General features: G+C 43.8%; 1 protein-coding gene across 6 annotated transcripts in view; it reads right to left on the bottom strand.

Annotated features, from left to right (window-relative positions):
• The window catches only part of kiaa1549lb (KIAA1549-like b), a 238712-nt gene that overhangs the window by 30287 nt on the left and 189174 nt on the right, over positions 1-19251 (bottom strand). The gene's annotated exons all lie outside the window — the stretch shown is intronic.

Here is a 19251-nt window from a genome sequence, read left to right as displayed (position 1 = left end):
GTGTTGGTAAGGTGCAGTCATTATGGCGCTTTCCATATTCTCCCATACATGGCACTGAAGTTCCCCAACCGAAGGGGAACGTTCGAGGTTACAGAAGTAACCCTTCGTTCCCCGAGGAGGGGAACGGAAGTGCCATATTCCGTCGCCATAATGACTGTCCCTTAGCTGTTTGAAAGTCTCTTCAGCTTAAAAGGATGGCGTCTGCTGGCTTCAGGTGTGCTTATATGCTGAGATAATTGCAGATGTCGCACACCTGCGCAAGCTTACGCTGCCAATTAATTTCATTCATTGGCCCGTTCAATACTCTCCAGATAAGCGGCTTCTGATCCGAATCCTCCCATTCATGGCACTTCCGTTCCCCTCCTCGGGGAACGAAGGGTTACTTCTGTAACCTCGAACGTTCTCCTTAAATTAAAATGTCAGTGAGTACTAACATGATAAGAGTCAAACAGAAACTGAGATACAACTTAAGTATTAATGTCAAAACCAAAAGCACATATTACTAAACAATTAGTTAAGTCATTTACCTCAACAAGTTAACTGCAAACCATTAGCCACTATACTGTAGTTTGGGGACCAGTAAACAGTCCCTATTGGTATAGCAATAATCTCTTTAAAAAATCAAATAGTTAATAATGAGAATTGGACCCGGCACAGCAGTGCTCATCAGTGGTTCCGCTATTTTCCTGGTTGTTCACATCATTTTACAGCTGCTTTTGCTGCTAACAGTATTCATACAGCTCCACGCTACAATACAGTAGTATGCTAAAAACAGTGTGTGAGCCGAGTAGTATGTCTGTATTCATAGAATTCGAAAAACAGTATACAAGAGGTACCCGGATGACCTTCTACTTCTGGCAAGATTGGGAATTGCACATCCGATGGATGCCATGTTATCCCATAATGCACCGCAACAGAACTCATAAATGGGAGTAAAGCGACACAACTGACGCTGGTAGGTCACGTGATGACAAAATGAGGGATGTAACTACTCACATTCATTCTATATAGAATAATTTTCTAACAGTTGAGTAGTAAATTTAAATTTAGTACCTACTAAGTAGTAGGCAATTTTGGACACAACCAATGAAACTAAGGAGTATATATAGTATAAACAAGATATAATTAACTAAAATACAGAATGAATGAATGTTGTGCATAAATGTGTATCACGTATTGAGGTCTTTGCATTCAGTTGGATATTTAATTTGTATCAGTATGTTTTTATATTCTAAAAAGGAATCTGATGTACTTAAATGTGCTTAGGTAATGTAGACATTTATAAGATATATTACTTATTCTATTAATCCTAAAAACTCTATGAGTTCCTGATGCAGTAATCATATATTAATGGTGTAGTTCCTCTGAGTATTACTGTCTTGGTGTCACAACCTGTCTTCCTTGTGTGTTTGTTTTCCTCATGTGATATTCACCATGTGCTCCTTTGTTCTTGTTCCGGCCATCATTATGTTCATCACTTCCACCTGTGTCTCACCCCTGTGTTTAAACATTGTCATCATCCTTCTTTATATTTAAATCCTTGTATTTTGTTAGTCCCTCGTCCAGTATTCTCATCTCCTGTGATCCTGTGCCTTCCTGTTGTGAACCCAGGCGCTACACACGGTCACCAGTGGTCCAGTCTGCGCAGATCACTGGTATACAAACTCGCATCGCTAACGAACTACAAATCCACCATTAAAATAACTACATATCCAGTCATGACCACTCACACACATGGCCTAGATCCTCATGATTGCAAACAGAAACAACTGAAGTAGTTCAGGACTTATTACACAGACTATTTATACACCTCTTAAACACACACACACACACACACACACATTTTGCTGAGTCTTGTTAAATTGTTACGAGATGTTTTCCTTGCCTTCTGTATTTGATCATAGCCTTGTTTTGTTTGTTTATGTTCTGCACAAGACGTTTGGCCATAGGAGAAATAGTCATGCCCAATTGTTGAGTTTTTTTAATTCCTAACCTTTGCCAATTAGTGAAGTTTTTTTCCTGGCCACTGGCTTGCATGGTTCAGGACCTGTAGAGCTGTGCATCGATGGATTTGCTCTTCAGTGTTTAGACTCTCAGTAGTAATTAATAAACCACACTGAACTGAGCTAAACTGAACTGAACTTAAACACTGAAAACTGGACTGAAACTGTTTAAATGTAATATGATTTTCTATGTGAAGCTGCTTTGACACAATCTACATTGTACAAGCACTATATAAATAAAGTTGAATTGAATTGAATGTTGTATGCTGCCTGCCTTCAGACCACTCGCCAGTTATCTGACTATGACTCTTGATTGCCTTTATACATCTGTTTGCTCCTGAGTTGACTGTTGCTTGCCTGACCATTCTTACCAAGCCTGCATTTGGATTCGCACTTCCGTTGTCAGTGTCTCCCTTGTGACAAATACTGTACATTGCCACATGAATACGTGTTTATTAGTCACGTGTGTATTAATGCATATTTGTGCTCTTTAATTGTATCTAAAACATTTTTTAATTAAGTGTAGAAAAACATGGGTCAACAAATGAAGGAATTCTAGCTTTAGACTCCTTTTAAAACATCTAAAGATCTAAAATGCTGAAACACAATAAAAAGAACAGAATATCAGGTTTAGAGGACAAAGAAAACAAACTAGACAGAAATCTTAGTGCCTATTTTGAGCTCATCTTTGATACCAAGATCCTGCCAATATGATGAAAGATTAGTCAATTCTGGCAAAGCTTAGTGTATCCAAATACACACTGGGGAAAAAAAGAACATTATTAATATATTTAAAACATTTGGCTCCAATGCCTTATTTTAAACAGCATTGCAATGTAGAACAATGCAAGAAGACAAAATAAGATACTTATGGTAACAAATCCCATGGCCAACACAAGAATGTATGAATGAATTAATGCATCAATGAATCAGTGAATAAGTATCAATTGTATAATTATGTACATATTTAACATACATAAATCTTATTTTTCATAAACAAGGTCTTTCACTTAATTTTGTGTCTAAATGCTAAACAATACATGTATAAACATAACTATCTCTTGGATACATGCCAATGATTAAAAAAAATGCAAATGTTCAACATAGCTTTGTCATGGTTGTGAAGTGCTAAGGAGTGAGGAGCAGATGATGGAGATAATTTCTAACATTTATTGAACAGAACTCACACAAAGACTATAGAGAAAACACACAATTACTTCAAAAGAAATACAATATGAATAACATATAAGAAAAGACATGCTATGTCTGAAGTCACATAATTCCATACTACAGTATTTACAGTAGTACGCTAAAAACAGTATGCAAGCTAAATAGTATGTCAGAATTCATAGAATTCGAAAAACAGTAAGAAGTACCTCGATGACCTACTACTTTACCGAACAAAAGTATTATCGCCCATCCAAGTTTTAGGTAAAACAAATACACTACCTACAAAAGTATTGTTGGTTATCCAAATTTTAGTAACAACAAATAATAACTTGATTTCTAGTTGACAATTTTGTATCAGAAGTGGCTTTTATGAAAGGCAAAGGCATCTAGATTACTCTTACCAAAATAAAATATTATCATGTCTTGATTTTTAATTATTTCATTAGAACATTAAGGTCTGACTTTGCTTAGACAAAAGTTTTGTCATTTAAAATAAATAATGTACATTATCGAATATAAACCCATGGTGCGGTGGAAAAAAGAATTAGTTATGAATTGTGTATGACTCCCATGAGCTTGGAGGACTGCATCCATACATCGATGCAATAACTCAAATAGCTTATTAATAAAGTCATCTGGAATGACAAAAAAGCCTTATTGCAGGGCTTCCAGAGTCTTTGGATCTGTCTTCAATGCCTCTTCCTTTATCTTACCCCATACATGCTCAATAATGTTTATGTCAGGTGACATTCTGGAGCAATTTAACCTTCTTTGCTTTCAGACACTTTGATTTGGAGGCTGAAGTATGAGAGTGAGTGCTATCCTGCTTAAAAAAATTGCCCTCTCCTGTGGTTTGTAATGTAATGGGCAGCACTTGATACCTCTGGCTGTTGATGTTGCCATCCAGTCTGTAGATCTCTGCATACTGTATGTAACCCCAAACCATGATTTTTCTTTCCCCAAACTTGACTAATTATGCATGAGATTGACTAATCCGATGAGATTCAGAAGTGTGCATCCAATGAATGCTGTATTACCCCATAATGCACAGGGAGATAATGCATGAATAGGAGTGAAGCGATGCAACTGATGCCAGTAGGTAACTTGATAATGGAAAATGAAAAAGTTCCATTCATACTACTCACATTCATCCTATCCAGATCAAGCTTCCTAGTGAATTTCAAAATCAAATGTAGTATCAACTTGGAAGTGGGCAATTTTGAATGAAGCCAATGACTGACTGAAACTAACCCAGTCGATAGGTGGGATTGGAAAGACGGTGGCGGTTGGCGGTATCAGTGTACCTTCAAACTGGTCTCTGCAAATGGATGTAAGCTGAGTCTCACACCCTCTCGATCTACCGGAACCAATAGGCTACCGCGGGCACTTCAAAGGTCTCGCCGGACCACAGGAACAGGGATGATTGGTGTCCTGGGACACATTGAAAGGGTGTTAGACTGGTGGAAGATTGTCTGAGTGAGTTCTGTGCATACTCTACTCATGGTAGATAATGGCTCCAGGTGTCTTGATGTTTTGAGCAGTACGTCAGGAGATAACAGGAAATTTCCTAAATTTTACGATTGGTCTGTGTGTGGTAGTCGGAAAACAAACTGATGGCTCTGCCCAGGAGTCAGAAGAACACTCTCCAGACCCTGGAGATGAATTAAGGACCCCGGTCAGATACAGTGTCCTCAGGGAGTACGTAAATTCAGAAGACGAGGTGAAAGAGCTTCAGCTGTTTTCAAAGCTGTGGGGAGACCTTTCAGGGGGATTAGCTTGCATGATTTAGGAAAGCGATCAACAACAAGAAGAATGGTGGTATACCCTTGTCATGGAGGCAAGTCGGTTGCAAGTCCACTCCCAAGTAAGTCCAGGGTTGGCGGGGAATGGGCAGTTGCTCCAGTTTTCCTTTTGTCAGACAACAGAGAGTGGTGGTAATCAGAGCAACCCTTGACGTACTGGGTCACGTCCCTGGTCATATTGGGGCACCAATATCTCTGACGGAGGAGCAAGAGGCCTGCTGCCTGAATGTCCTGAGCCGAGGGAGGTATGTGCACTACCCAGGAGCAGAACATGGCATTCAGATGGTACGTACAACTGACTAGGTGGTAGTTGAGAGGGTGCTAGTTCTTCAGTGGTGGCAGTTCGGATCTCCTCATCGAACAGCCACAGGATGGGAGCAAGAAAGACAGTGGGTGGTATGACTGGTTCTGGGGTGTAGGCAGAGGGTTCTGGTGAGTACATGCGGGACAGGAAATTGGTCTCTACATTCTTATGGACCAGTTGGTATGTGATAATGTAGTGAAACTGGGCAAAGAATGTGGATCAGTAAGCTTAGCGAGCGTTCAGGAGTGTGGCATCATGGAGATACTGGAGGTTTTTATGATCAGTAATGACCGTGAATGGGAATTGTGCTCCTTCCAACTAGTGATGGCATTCTTCTAAGGACAGCAGCTCGTGGTCCCCAATGCCATAATTTTGTTCCTTTAGGTGACAGTTTCCTGGAGTAGTATGCACATGGATAGAGGGTTCGGGGTTCACCAGACCACTGGGAGAGGATGGCACTAACTCCGGCGTCAGCTGCGTCAACTTTCACGATGAAGGGGAGTGTTGGGTCCGGAGAACAGAGGACAGGTGCAGTGGTGAACATTTTCTTTAGATGACAAAATGCTTGACATGCTTCTGGGGTCTAGGTGAGTAAACGCTGTCTGCCTTTAAGGAGTGACATTAAGGGGGCAGAAAGGATACTATAATTCTTAATGAACTTTTGGACATGGATCTGAGGTTCGGCCAGATTGAGGAAACAAATCAGGATGTCATCTATGTAAACAATAGCAAAGTGATGGACGAAGTCTCTGAAAATCTTGTTCGTAAAACCCTGTAATATGGAAGGACTGTTAGCTAGGCCATAGGGTATCACCTCGTATTCATTGTGCCCGGAGGGAGTGATGAACGTTGTCTTCCATTCATCCCCTTTCCGGATATGGATGACGTTATATGCAATCCGGAGGTCCAGCTTGGGGAAGATGCGGGCCTTACAAAGTTCTGCTAAAGTCACAGGGCAATGGGTAGGTGAATTTACCTTGGCTTCATTCAGGACACAGTAATCGATGCATGGCCGGAGTCCTCTGTCCTTTGCCACAAAGAAAAAACTGGACTGGGGATGTGGTAGTCTGATGAACCCTTGACTGAGAGCTTTGTCCATGTATGCCTCCATCGTCTTATGCTCAGGACGGGACAAGAGATAAATCCTAACATGGGGGAGGTTGGATGTGAAGATGACAAGAATGGATGAATGGGAAGTGGGTGATTCCACTGAACTGCAGTGAATAGGCAGGGGGGTGCAAGGCGCCAGAACTCCATCCTCTAATCTCACCGGTACTCCAGTTGACATAAGGCTGGTGTTTTGCGAGCCACGGCCAGCCCAGGTGAGTGTTTTTCGCCACAATAAAGACAGAGGCAGTTCTGTATTTGCCGTGGTCTTTCTGTGGACTCAAGACAGTGGGTGCCAGTAATCACGGGTTCTTCCGGATCTGGTTGTAGTGATGGAGCTCTAGTGGGTAAAACAGGGGAAATAGACAAAGAGGATGGGCAGGCAGAGAGATGCTGTGACACACTAATGGCCTTTTTAACAAAAGTCTCTAGGTTGGCACTGTCATCATAAATTAATATTTGCTTACAATTTTGAGGCTTTAAATCTCTCCAGTGAGCTGCAAGGAGGCCTACTTGATTCCAGTGGTTATTAGCGGTGAGTGTTCGGAACTACAGTGTGAACTCGTGAATGCTTGAGTTACCTTGTTTCAGGTTTAGCAATTTGTCATTCACAGATAATGGGGTGATTAGTACAACAAACACCTTTGAAATGATTTTAAAAACTTTAATGGGTAGCCAACACAGGACTGCTTGTATTCCAGAGCGCGTTTGCCCACTGTAGAGCTATTCCTTTAAGAAGGGAGAAAATGAAAGCAACTTTGGAAATCTCATTGGGAAACTGGTTAGCATTAGCCTCAATGTAGAGGTTGCACTGCAGCAGAAAGACATTGCAGGTACTGGAATTGCCCACGTAGCTCATGGGGCGAGCTAATAGCATGCTGGTGATAACAATAGGAGTAGTAGCAGCGTTTATGGGAACGGAAGGCAGTGTTTGTCGTATGGAATGTACCATCCCGGCAAACGGGTCAGATGAGGTTCCCGTTAGCACTACCTTTCAAAGCTGTGTTTGTTATCTTCGGGGCTGGAATCCTATCACGGTCACACAATGAAGACAAGGAGAGTTATCTCTTTAAATTAATTCATTCAAACAAGTAGTGCATTAATAAACAGGAAAAGCAGGTAAGTGATAGTCTTTGCTGTAGAGCAGATGTATTGTTGTTTAGATTGTAAACAGACAAGGCGCCGCACAAATTTTATTTGCTAGTTTCAGCTTGAGGCAAGTGTCGTTTTGCTGTTTTGCACCACGTTGTTTAAATAGTAAATGCATTTGCGCTCATATGTGTGCCCATAGGCATTCTGGTCTAAAAAGGAAGGCGTTCTGAGGCGCACTGCTTGCGCGTTGCTATTTTGAGAAACTATAATAGATTTTTTATTAGACCAAAACAAACGACCAAAACAAACCCGGTCTAAACTCCAGCGCAGAGTTGCGCCTCGCTTACAAACTGCTTAATAGCATACACACAAGATGTAGAGCAATACGCAAATATCTTCACATATGAAAAAAAATTAAATATTAAGGATATATGTAGGATATAATAAGAATATACATAGGATATAAATATAAAGGATTAAAATATTACAAAACATATTATTTTCTAGCCTACATAAATATGAAAAACTACTGCTTTTACACCTTCTTCATCTCGGGAGGCTTTTTCAGTTCATTCATAACAATTTGCTTTTGTATAAGGTTATTATTATTAGCAGTATTATTTATTATATCCATATTTATATTTGTTTTATTAAAAACAAGCTTAGATTTGCCCACCTGCAGGTTTTAGACCAACAGCATGTGTTTTAGGATATAACTCAGGTTTTTGATCACACTTCGTTATTATTGTTCATTTATTCGTTTGCTGGAAATTAGAACTGAATTTAGAAATAGTTTTGAAACAAATATTTGCGCTTAACAAACAAAATTAATTATTTATAGGCTAATTGATGTCTGTGCCTAAAAGTTTCTCTATCCACGAGAGCGAAAGTGAAATTTTTCTTTCCTTAAATTAGCAAAAATCATTCTGACATGCCCTGAAAGCGTTTAAGCCCTGCACTTGAGCCCATAAGCCCATAAGCCCGTTTGAGCCCATAGAGTGTAAAGTCACTTCCCCTAAAGATAGTTCTCATCCCCAGGTTTGAAAGGAACATCCACGGGTTACATGATCATAAGAGAAGGGAATCATCCACGGAAGAAGGCAAGTCAGGGAGAAGGTAAGGTGAACCGTCAGACTTGGATTCCAGCCACTGAAGGACTGGAATCAAGGAGGTTTTATAGGGAGTCTTGATTATGAGTGCAGGTTTGTCAAATCAGAACTCAGGTGAATGTGCTAGGGCATGATGAGAGGTGGCAGGAGATGGGGAGCGATGATTGGTGCTGAGGGAACGTGATAGTGGGAGAGAATGGTAAATGGAGCAGCAGGAACGAGCCAGGGATATGACAATCTCTTTGGACTGTGGAAGAAACCGGAGCACCCGGAACAAACCCATGTGAATGCAGGGAGAACATGCAAACTCCACACAGAAATGCCAACTGACCCAGCCGAGTCACGAACCAACGACCTTTTTGCTGTGAGGTGACAGCACCATCTATTACGCCACCGTGTCGCACCTATATATACTGATATGTGTATATATATATATATATATATATATATATATATATATATATATATATATATATATATATATATATATATATATATATATACATTTCTGTGTGTTCTGTGAAGCACTTAAATAAAGAAGTTAAAGTTGAATAAGTAATGTAATTTTTTGCTTTAGCCCAAAATTCTGGAAATCATTGTCAATAATATGCATGTCTCATCAAGACTCATTTTGAAAATAAACTACACCTTGCACACAAGTCAATCCCAAAACAGCTCTACTGTTATATGCTCCATAATTTAGATACTTTCCCTTTCATCTCAAATGACAAATTTAATTTGAAGTCTTTTCATAAAATTCCCCATGAGCTTCCACAGAAACACAGGAATTGAAAGAGTGCTTGTAAAATGAAGTTATACAATGAGCGCTGATTATCTTTAGGATTAGATATAAAACTAATTATGTAAATCTCATTTTCTTTCTGAGTCTCTTCCATGTCCCAAGCTATTTTAAACACAGAAATACTAATAAAATGCACATATAAGAAGAGGTATAGTAAACAGTGCACAGTTTTCCTCATTTAGTCCCGGCTGGTTTAGCCATGGGGGAGTTGTGTGTATTCACTACATGTCAGAGCTGGACAGGCCCATTAAAAAAAGGCCATTGATTAAAGACTGCAGCAATCCACCAAAATGATCTGTCTGTATTTGGTCTTTCACTACCTGTTTTTTTCTTCCACAGATACAGATGATACAGTAAAGTGCAATGGGTAAAGATATAGTATAGCGGTGGTCAGGAAATGTTCTTTATACAGTATATCTTTAATTTTAAAAGATGTTGTGCAGTTTTATGAGTACTGCCCTATGGTATGTCAAGTGCAACTGTGAAACAGCATAAATTATTTAATCAAATATTAAATTAGACAATTACCATCTTGCTCAAAAAGGTAAAATAATAATAAATATATATATTTTTTTTTTTATTAAAAAATTTTACTAAATGCATAATTTTCTATTGGTTACATGATGTAACGATAAAAGAGTCAAGCTTTTACTATGAAAATTATCAAAAGCACTTTAAAAATCTTTTTGTAGTGAGCAAGGAAGACATTAAATTTAAAACGTGAGATTAATTTGACATTAATTTAAGATTAATTTAACATCTTCTTTGGCTCTCGCTAAAATGGGCATATTATTTCCCTCTCCCTCCCCTTTTCTCTCCTGGCTGGCTCCTCTGGTCTCCTCTTATTCTATCTCTGAGGCTCTCCAAACAAACAAGGAATTATGAATTTGATCAACTGGTCTCTAAATGCAGTTGACACCATCTTTTCAATGAGAAGTCTGGGTTCTGGGGAACCCGACTGTCCTGCAGGGACGTTTGCAGCTGGGTACATGATGGACAGGTGGGAGAAGTGACGAGTCATTTGCCTGGCCGCTTTGTCCCTGAAGAATACTGAAGATATCTATCTATATATTTGGAATTTTGACAACAGGGTTTTTGCTGATGGGCTTAGGTGAAGCCCTGGGGTATCAATGATTGATAAGAAGTGGTCAGTGTGGCTCAAAACCCCACCAAGTTGGCCAATTGGATTGAAACGGTGGTGAGGAGAGTTGTTATAAACCTGACTATGGTTATAGACTGCAATTGGGAAACCATCAGGAAGAAACTAGCAACTTTGCAACGAGATTTGGACAGTCTTGGAGACTAGTGATGGACATTAGATATCAACAAAATTGGCAGATACTGACTTACCCCCACATCCCACGTCTTTGTGTGCTTTTACCCACCGGTGTGGGTAGGTGGGTCTGTGACCAGTGCCCCCTCGCTACTGGAACAGATGGCTGCCGCCTTCATCGAACAATATCCACATATAGTCTATATCCTCTGTTCTTATTCCCCATGTTATGTCTATGTATATGTGTTTATGTGCTTGTTGCTGGGGCTTTTTTTTCCCCTGACCTCACACTGCCCTACTTCAAGGACAGTCTGAGAGGGGATTTTTTTGGCTCCCTCTTCCCAAATGTATCTTATATGCTCTTTCTAAAACCTACCTCTCAAAATTTACCTCTGTAAAAGTGTATGTGACAAATAAAGGCTTCGTCATCATCATCACATCGGAACACAGTACATTATTATATGGACCTATAATAAGCTGACTGAAAGCTGGTTGATGTTTTTACATGCAGAGTGAAATCTCTGGGACAAAAATCTACCGTTAATGTACTGGAATGTATAGCTAATATTTTGTGGTAGGCCTGTGGAATTTAGTCTTATAGTCTTGGTCCACTGGTCTATCTAGATCCAACTATAGAAAATAAATACTTATTTTTAGAAACTATTATTATTTTTGTTGCTTTCATGGGTTCTGCCTACCTGCATTTTTTTCCCAAACTTTAACTTAACTTGGCCTTTATACTGTATAGCATGGTACTGTACCAATACCTTATGTCATGTTTGAACCACCAGTCTCACATATACATTAAAATGTATAGTGCATATGTCTCCTGGCCTTTTTTAATCATCATTTACAAAATTTTACTAAAGAATGCTGACACACGGAAACTGTTCCCCACTGTAATCAATAGAACTAAAGCTATTTGTCAAACAAAACCGGACTGCACATTAAGTACAGGGATAATACTGTAGGTGACAAATCTACAAGAGTAGAGCTCATAGCATATGGACAGAGATAAGGGCTATCTGGCTTTTTTTCCAAATGCTTAAAGAGATCAATGGTCCACTTATTCTTTAAATAATTACTTTTTATGCTGAAAATGGGGAAGCTCTATTTCAAATAAAAGGTGTCAGCATGTTTACAATCGCTGAGAGGTGCACACAGTCAGCATGCAGTGAATTTCAGTTAATGAGATCTAGGAGACAACTGCATGTTTAATGCTGAGTCTGTTTTGATAGTGTTACACGGAAGCTTCATACTTACTTTATAAAGTATTTTTTTGTTTTTAATAAAATATGAGCGTGGATCACAGAACATGTCATATGTGTCATTTTTTTTATTATTAATTAGGTTTTTTTCGTTTTTTTTTTTAGTTGAGACTTATGTATTATTTGCAAGCCGAATAAATAATAGTTTCATGTTGGTACTGATAGCCTATATAAGAATTCCCAAACTTTTCAGACCACGGCCCCCAAAATAACAATTCCAGTGATTCGTGACCCCCATAATCCCCTGAGGTGGTAAAGACATAAAACCATATTGACAACACAAATAGTGCAAGTGTCTAACAACAAATACACAAATATACCACGTCAACATTTTTTAACAGAAAATATATTTCTAAAGGTGTTATTGACTTGAATTTTTTTTACCAGATGTTGTTAACAACCAAATAAATGAATATATGCAAAAAAAACAAATCTAATTAGTTTACAAATTAAGTTATGCATGATAAAATGACAAATGTATTGAATACACAAAGAAAGGGAGGTGTAGAAAGGCAGTGAAAGCCCAGACAGCAGCTCAAATCTCACAGCAGTTTTTCAACAATTATCTACCCTTTTGCATTGTTAATTAATATTAGCTGCTTCAGTCCAACTTCTACATTAACAGGATGATGAAGATAAACCAAGGTGGACATTTCAGCAAGATAAAACCCAGCCAAAGAAACTCCTAAATGCTTTCAGAGAAAGAAAATCAATCTGATACAAGGGACCCACCAAACCATCAAGATTTTTAATATATATATATATATATATATATATATATATATATATATATATATATATATATATATATATATATATGGCCGAGCGGTGGCGCAGTAGTTCAAGCTTTGGCTGGGTCAGTTGGAATTTCTGTGTGAAGTTTGTAAGTTCTCCCTGTGTTCATGTGGGTTTTCTCTGGGTGCTCCTGTTTTACCTAAAAGTCCAAAGACATGCGCTATAAGTGAATTGGGTGATCTGAATTGTCCGTAGTGTGTGTGAGTGAATGAGAGTGTATGGGTATTTCCCAGTGATGGGTTGCAGATGGAAAGGCATCTGCTGTGTATAATATATGGTGCTTAAGTTGGCAGTTCATTCTGCTGTGGTGACCTCTGATTAATAAAGGGACTATGTCAAAAAGAAAATGAATGAATGAATACTACTATTCTTTGTTTAATTTTGAAGACTGCCACTTGTAGATGATCCTCTATGTTTAGTTATGTATGATTTTTTTAAAAATATTTATAAAATAAAATTTGATTTTTTAATGTATGCGAGTGGCATAAAGGTATCAATGTTTACCATGGTGCTGTAAAATCAGTCTGCTGCAACTGAAGCTATTGCTGTGTCAGTAATATAACATAAACATCCCAGGGGACGCATAGGGTTATTTGCATGTTGTAGTTTTTTTATGAAACAATTAAAAACTATTTTTATCTTCCGTAGGTTATGGATAAAATATTTGGTCATTTGAATAATTTGATAATATTTATTTGTTTTTTGGAAATCACCATATCCCTGAATGGAGTGGAAATCCCCCTGTCTCTCAACCCCAACTTTGGGATCCTCTGGCTTAGTGGTCGGTTTGCCGACATTTAGCGCAACTTTCATAACCCAATCCCATCCTCTCTTTCTAAAACTTCATCCTTTCATTCACTTTCTGTCAGTATCTACTTTCCTATCATAATGACTCATATCAAGGTAAAAATGACTAAATATAACATTAAATAAAAGTGAAAAAATATATATTTTCATTAACACATAGTTTGTTAGGATGGGGCAAAATTTACCACATATACAACTACTGCTTGTGAAAAATGTGAAAACTAAAGGTTCAACCTAATAAAAATACTTAGAAAATCACCTTTAAAGTTGTCCAAATCAAGTTCTTCAAAATACACAATCAAACTGAAATGTTTGTATTTACAATCTAATTATTTTGGTTTATTTATTGTAGGAAATGTACACAATAAATTTATGAAAAATTATCTTTACTTGGTATTCTGATGATTTTTAAGATTAAAAAGATAATGTTTACCCATTCTTGTTCATATTCTTGTTCAACATAAGACTTTTAGGTTATTAAGGGCCTTTGAGGTCAAGGGTCACAAATAAGTAACGGACAACTAGTCAGTTATATTCTTCACTCCTATCAGCAATTGAAAACGTTCGAGGTTACAGAAGTAACCCTTCGTTCCCCGAGGAGGGGAACGGAAGTGCCATGAATGGGAGGATTCGGATCAGAAGCCGCTTATCTGGAGAGTATTGAACGGGCCAATGAATGAAATTAATTGGCAGCGTAAGCTTGCGCAGGTGTGCGACATCTGCAATTATCTCAGCATATAAGCACACCCGAAGCCAGCAGACGCCATCCTTTTAAGCTGAAGAGACTTTCAAACAGCTAAGGGACAGTCATTATGGCGACGGAATATGGCACTTCCGTTCCCCTCCTCGGGGAACGAAGGGTTACTTCTGTAACCTCGAACGTTCCCCTTCGGTTGGGGAACTTCAGTGCCATGAATGGGAGAATATGGAAAGCGCCACAATGACTGCACCTTACCAACACCCCCGATGAGGAGATAGTCAAGCAAGCGTGACGCACCCACATCATGGGGGGCACGGTCCTCCAACGTGTCCCTGGCCCTAATTTATCCTACTTCAACAGAAGTTTTACGGATTTAGATATATTTTTTGGGAAGTCGTGAGCATCTAGATAATTCTAGGAAATACGACAGTACGTTGGGAAGCGTGCAATCCCGATAGGGAGGACGCTGCGGAGGCCATCCGTTACCCAAGGGGGGGATAGATGGCAGAATTTACCTATGGACTAGCCCTAAAAAGGGGGAGTACGCATAGCAAAAGAGTGGTTAGCGGAGAGGGAAGACACGGGTCCACCCAGGGGGGGGACTTAACCGTGGCGGAATAAGCATATGGGATCGCCTAGTGGGGATCACGCATAGCAGGCACCTATACCCAAAACGCGTGCTGACCAGCGGGCAGACCTACAACGTAGTGGGCCAGCAAGTGACTCCTCCGCTGAGTCAGTGCTGGGGGCCACGGAGGAATCTGCAGGGCTCACCTGACGGGGAACTTTACTGACAGATAAAAAAGGCGCACGTACCTCCGTGTTAGGGAGAATGGCGCAGCAAGCGTGTTTCAACACCCTACCGAGTTGTCTCCTCAATCACCAAAGGGTTATTCTAATACCCTTGAGGAAACCGGCTCCACTCGCAGATTGTAAAACCTTGCAAATGTGTTGGGTGTCGCCCAGCCCGCAGCTCTACAGATGTCTGTTAGAGAGGCGCCGCGTGCACGCGCCCAAGAGGATGCAACGCTCCGAGTGGAGTGTGCACGTACTCCCGGGGGACACGGCTGACCTAGACTCGAATAAGCGAGTGAAATGGCATCCACAATCCAGTGGGATAATCTTTGTTTCGATACGGCACTTCCCTGCTGCCGACCGCCATAACAGACAAAGAGCTGCTCAGATGATCTAAAATTCTGAGTACGGTCCACATAAATGCGCAGAGCGCGAACTGGACAAAGTAAAGAAAGGGCTGGGTCTGCCTCCTCCGGGGGCAGCGCTTGCAGGTTCACTACCTGATCTCTAAAGGGGGTGGTAGGAACCTTGGGCACATAACCGGGGCGGGGTCTCAGGATAACGTGAGAGTAATCCGGCCCGAATTCCAGGCACGAGTCACTGACCGAAAATGCCTCCAGGTCCCCGACCCTCTTGATGGAGGCCAACGCAACCAGCAGAGCTGTCTTCAGGGACAGAAATCTTAGAGATACTGATTCGAGTGGCTCAAAGGGATCGGATCGCAGACTCGTGAGAACGAGGGCGAGATCCCAAGAGGGCATGAGAGGGGGGCGAGATGGATTAATTCGCCTAGCACCCCTAAGGAACTGGATGACCAGGTTATGCTTTCCCACGGTGCCGCCAGCTACCGCGCTATGATAAGCGGAGATGGCGGCCACGTAAACCTTGAGAGTGGAGGGCGACAGCCTGCTGTCCAACTTCTCTTGAAGGAAAGAGAGCACAACACTAATCTGGCAATTTCGGGGGTCTTCTCTGCGAGAGACGCACCATTCAGTGAATAGACTCCACTTCAGGGCGTAGGCGCGCCTCGTGGAGGGGGCTCTAGCCTGAGTGATGGTATTAACCACCGCAGTCGGTAGGTTACCTAAGTCTTCCTCGCGTCTAGGGACCACACGTGGAGGTTCCAAAGATCGGGGCGAGGGTGCCAGATGGTGCCCTGTCCCTGAGAGAGTAGGTCCTCTCTCAAAGGGATCCGCCAGGGGAGGGCCGTCGCGAGGAGTGAGAGCTCTGATATCCAGGTCCGGTTGGGCCAAAGGGGCGCAACTAGCAGAACCTGTTCCTCGTCCTCCCTGACCTTGCACAGAAACTGCGCGAGCAGGCTCACTGGGGGAAACGCATACTTGCGCATGCCCCGAGGCCAGCTGTGGGCCAGTGCATCCGTGCCGAGAGAGCCCTCGGTCAGGGAAAAAAACAACTGGCAGTGAGCGTTCTCGGGGGAAGCAAACAGATCGATCTGGGCCTCCCCGAATCGCGCCCATATCAGCTGAACAGACTCGGGGTGGAGTCTCCATTCTCCAGGGCGTAACAGCTGTCGTGAGAGCGCATCGGCTGCACGATTGAGCGTGCCTGGGACGTGAATGGCGCGCAGCGATTTCAGCCGCGGGTGACTCCAGAGGAGCAGACGGCGGGCGAGCTGAGACATGCGGCGAGAGCGCATACCCCCCATGCGGTTGATATACGCCGCCGCCGCCGTACTGTCCGTCCTGACCAGCACGTGTTGCCGCTCCAGCACCGGTAAAAAGCGGTGGAGAGCGAGGAACACTGCCAACAGCTCTAGGCGATTGATATGCCAATGCAGCTGGGCACCCTTCCAGAGGCCCGCAGCCGCATGCCCGCGACACACGGCCCCCCAACCCGTGTTGGAAGCGTCTGTTGAAACAACAACATGGCTGGACGCCTGTCCTAGAGGCACACCGGCCTGTAGGAACGAGGGGTCGTTCCAAGGGCTGAGGGCGCGGCGACACAGCGCAGTAACCGAGACCCGGTGTGTGCCCGCGTGCCATGCGCGTCTGGGGACCCGATCGTGAAGCCAGTGCTGAAGTGGTCTCATATGGAGCAACCCGAGCAGCGTGACGGCGGCTGCGGATGCCATATGCCCCAGGAGCCTCTGAAAGAACTTCAGTGGGACCACTAGTTTGCTGTCGAGCTCCCTCAGACAGTTCAGCAACAGGCGAGCGCGTTCCTCGGAGAGGTGCGCTACCATGGTGATCGAGTCCAGCTCCATCCCGAGAAAAGAAATCCTCTGCACGGGGGCGAGTTTGCTCTTTTCTCGGTTGACCTGAAGCCCCAGTAGGCGGAGATGCCGAAGCACCTCGTCCCTGTGCATAATCAATTGCTCCCGCGAGTGGGCTAAAATCAGCCAGTCGTCGAGATAACTGAGTATGCGAATGCCCGCGAGCCGAAGGGGCGCTAGGGCACCCTCCGCGAGTTTGGTGAAGACCCGCGGAGACAGAGAGAGCCCGAAGGGGAGGACCTTGTACTGCCACGCTCGACCCTCGAACGCAAACCGCAGAAATTGGCGGTGGCGTGGAAGAATGGAGACATGGAAATACGCGTCCTTCAGGTCTATGGCTGCAAACCAATCCCGAGGACGAACGCATTGGAGAATGCGCCTCTGCGTGAGCATTCTGAACGGCAGCTTGTGCAGACAGCGGTTCAAAACGCGCAGATCTAGGATTGGCCGTGACCCACCGCTCTTTTTGGGTACGATGAAGTATGGGCTGTAAAACCCACTCTCCATCTCGGCTGGAGGAACCGGCTCGATTGCACCCTTCGCCAGGAGGGCAGCAATCTCCTCTCGCAAGACAGGGGCGGACAGGGGGTTGACCCTGGAGAAATACACGCCCGTAAACTTGGGGGGCCGTTTCGCGAACTGAATCGCGTAACCGAGTCTGATTGTGCGTATGAGCCACGCGAGGGGCTGGCCCGCGCTAACCAGGCAGGCAGAGCCCTCGCTAATGGAGTCATCGCTACAATCGCTGACGTACCAGCGGTGGGGCAGCGCGGAGTGGGTGTGCTGATCCGGGAAGCACGAGGGTCCCGCGGAAAAGCTGGAGGAGAGCGATTCGCTCTGGCTCCGCACCCTGACTCCGGAGAGGGGGCTGGAGGGCTGAGGGAAGGGAGACCGTCCCCCCAGCGCTCGTGAGCCACTGGCGAAGCACGTAGAGTCTGCGAGCCGGAAGGCAGCGCGTCCCGGACTGGCAGAACTCGTGCAGTCACATCCGGGGAAGGGAAAAAGTGCTCTTTTACTGATGTTTTGGTGGCACTGAAAAGTACCGTTGTTATCGGGGCCCCGCCCTCCAGCGGGGAAAGAGCAAGTTTCCTCTTCTCCGGATGGCCTGTCTCAGGGACGCTTCGCGGTCCGTTTACCGGACTTAACGGCGCCCTGGGCAGGAGGGGCTGCCTGCTTTCGAGGTGAACGCCGCGCCCGCTTGGCCGGAGGCGCAGGCGGGGGCGGGGCAGCACTCGTTGGCGGGCGCCCTCGGCGAGGAACAGCGGAGGTGGATGGCTCGGCGGGCGGAGCGGGCTTACGGCCACGCCGATAGATGACATTGCCCATCGCATCCGACTGCTCTTTCACCGCCTTGAATTCCTGGGTGAATTCACCGACGGTGTCGCCGAACAGGCCAGCCTGGGATATGGGCGAGTCAAGAAAGCGAACTTTGTCAACGTCGCGCATATCGGCCAGGTTTAGCCAGAGGTGGCGTTCCTGAACCACAAGTGTGGACATCGTCCTCCCCAGCGCACACGCGGCGGACTTAGTAGTCCGAAGAGCATAGTCGGTCGCGGTGCGCAGCTCATGTAATAAGCTTGGGTTGGACCCGCCCTCGTGCAGCTCGGCCAGCGCCTGCGCTTGGTAGCGCTGGTAGGTGGCCATCGCGTGCAAAGCAGAAGCAGCCTGGCCCGCAGCCTTATAAGCTCTGGCTCCGAGGGAGGCAGACAACCTACAGGCTTTGGACGGGAGGCGGGGCAAACCCCGCCACGTAGAGGCGCCGCGCGGACAAAGATTGACCGCGATAGCGCGCTCCACTGACGGGATCGCCTCATACCCCCTGGCAGCTCCGCCGTCAAGGGCGGTGAGGGCGGAGGCACTCGCAGCACGGGCAGAGAAAGGTGCCCTCCAGGACTGCGTGAGCCTACTGTGCACTTCCGGGAAGAAGGGGACGAGAGGCTTCGAAGGCTTCGCCTTCTGGTCCTCTACGTAGCACCCATCTAGTCGGTCCG

The sequence above is a fragment of the Danio rerio genome, chromosome 18, assembly GCF_052040795.2.
Source record: "Danio rerio strain M-AB ecotype USA chromosome 18, GRCz13ab, whole genome shotgun sequence".
In the NCBI taxonomy this organism is placed as follows: Eukaryota; Metazoa; Chordata; class Actinopteri; order Cypriniformes; family Danionidae; genus Danio; species Danio rerio.
The sequence above is the reverse complement of the archived record's forward strand: the minus strand, read 5'-3'. Positions and strand labels throughout refer to the sequence as shown.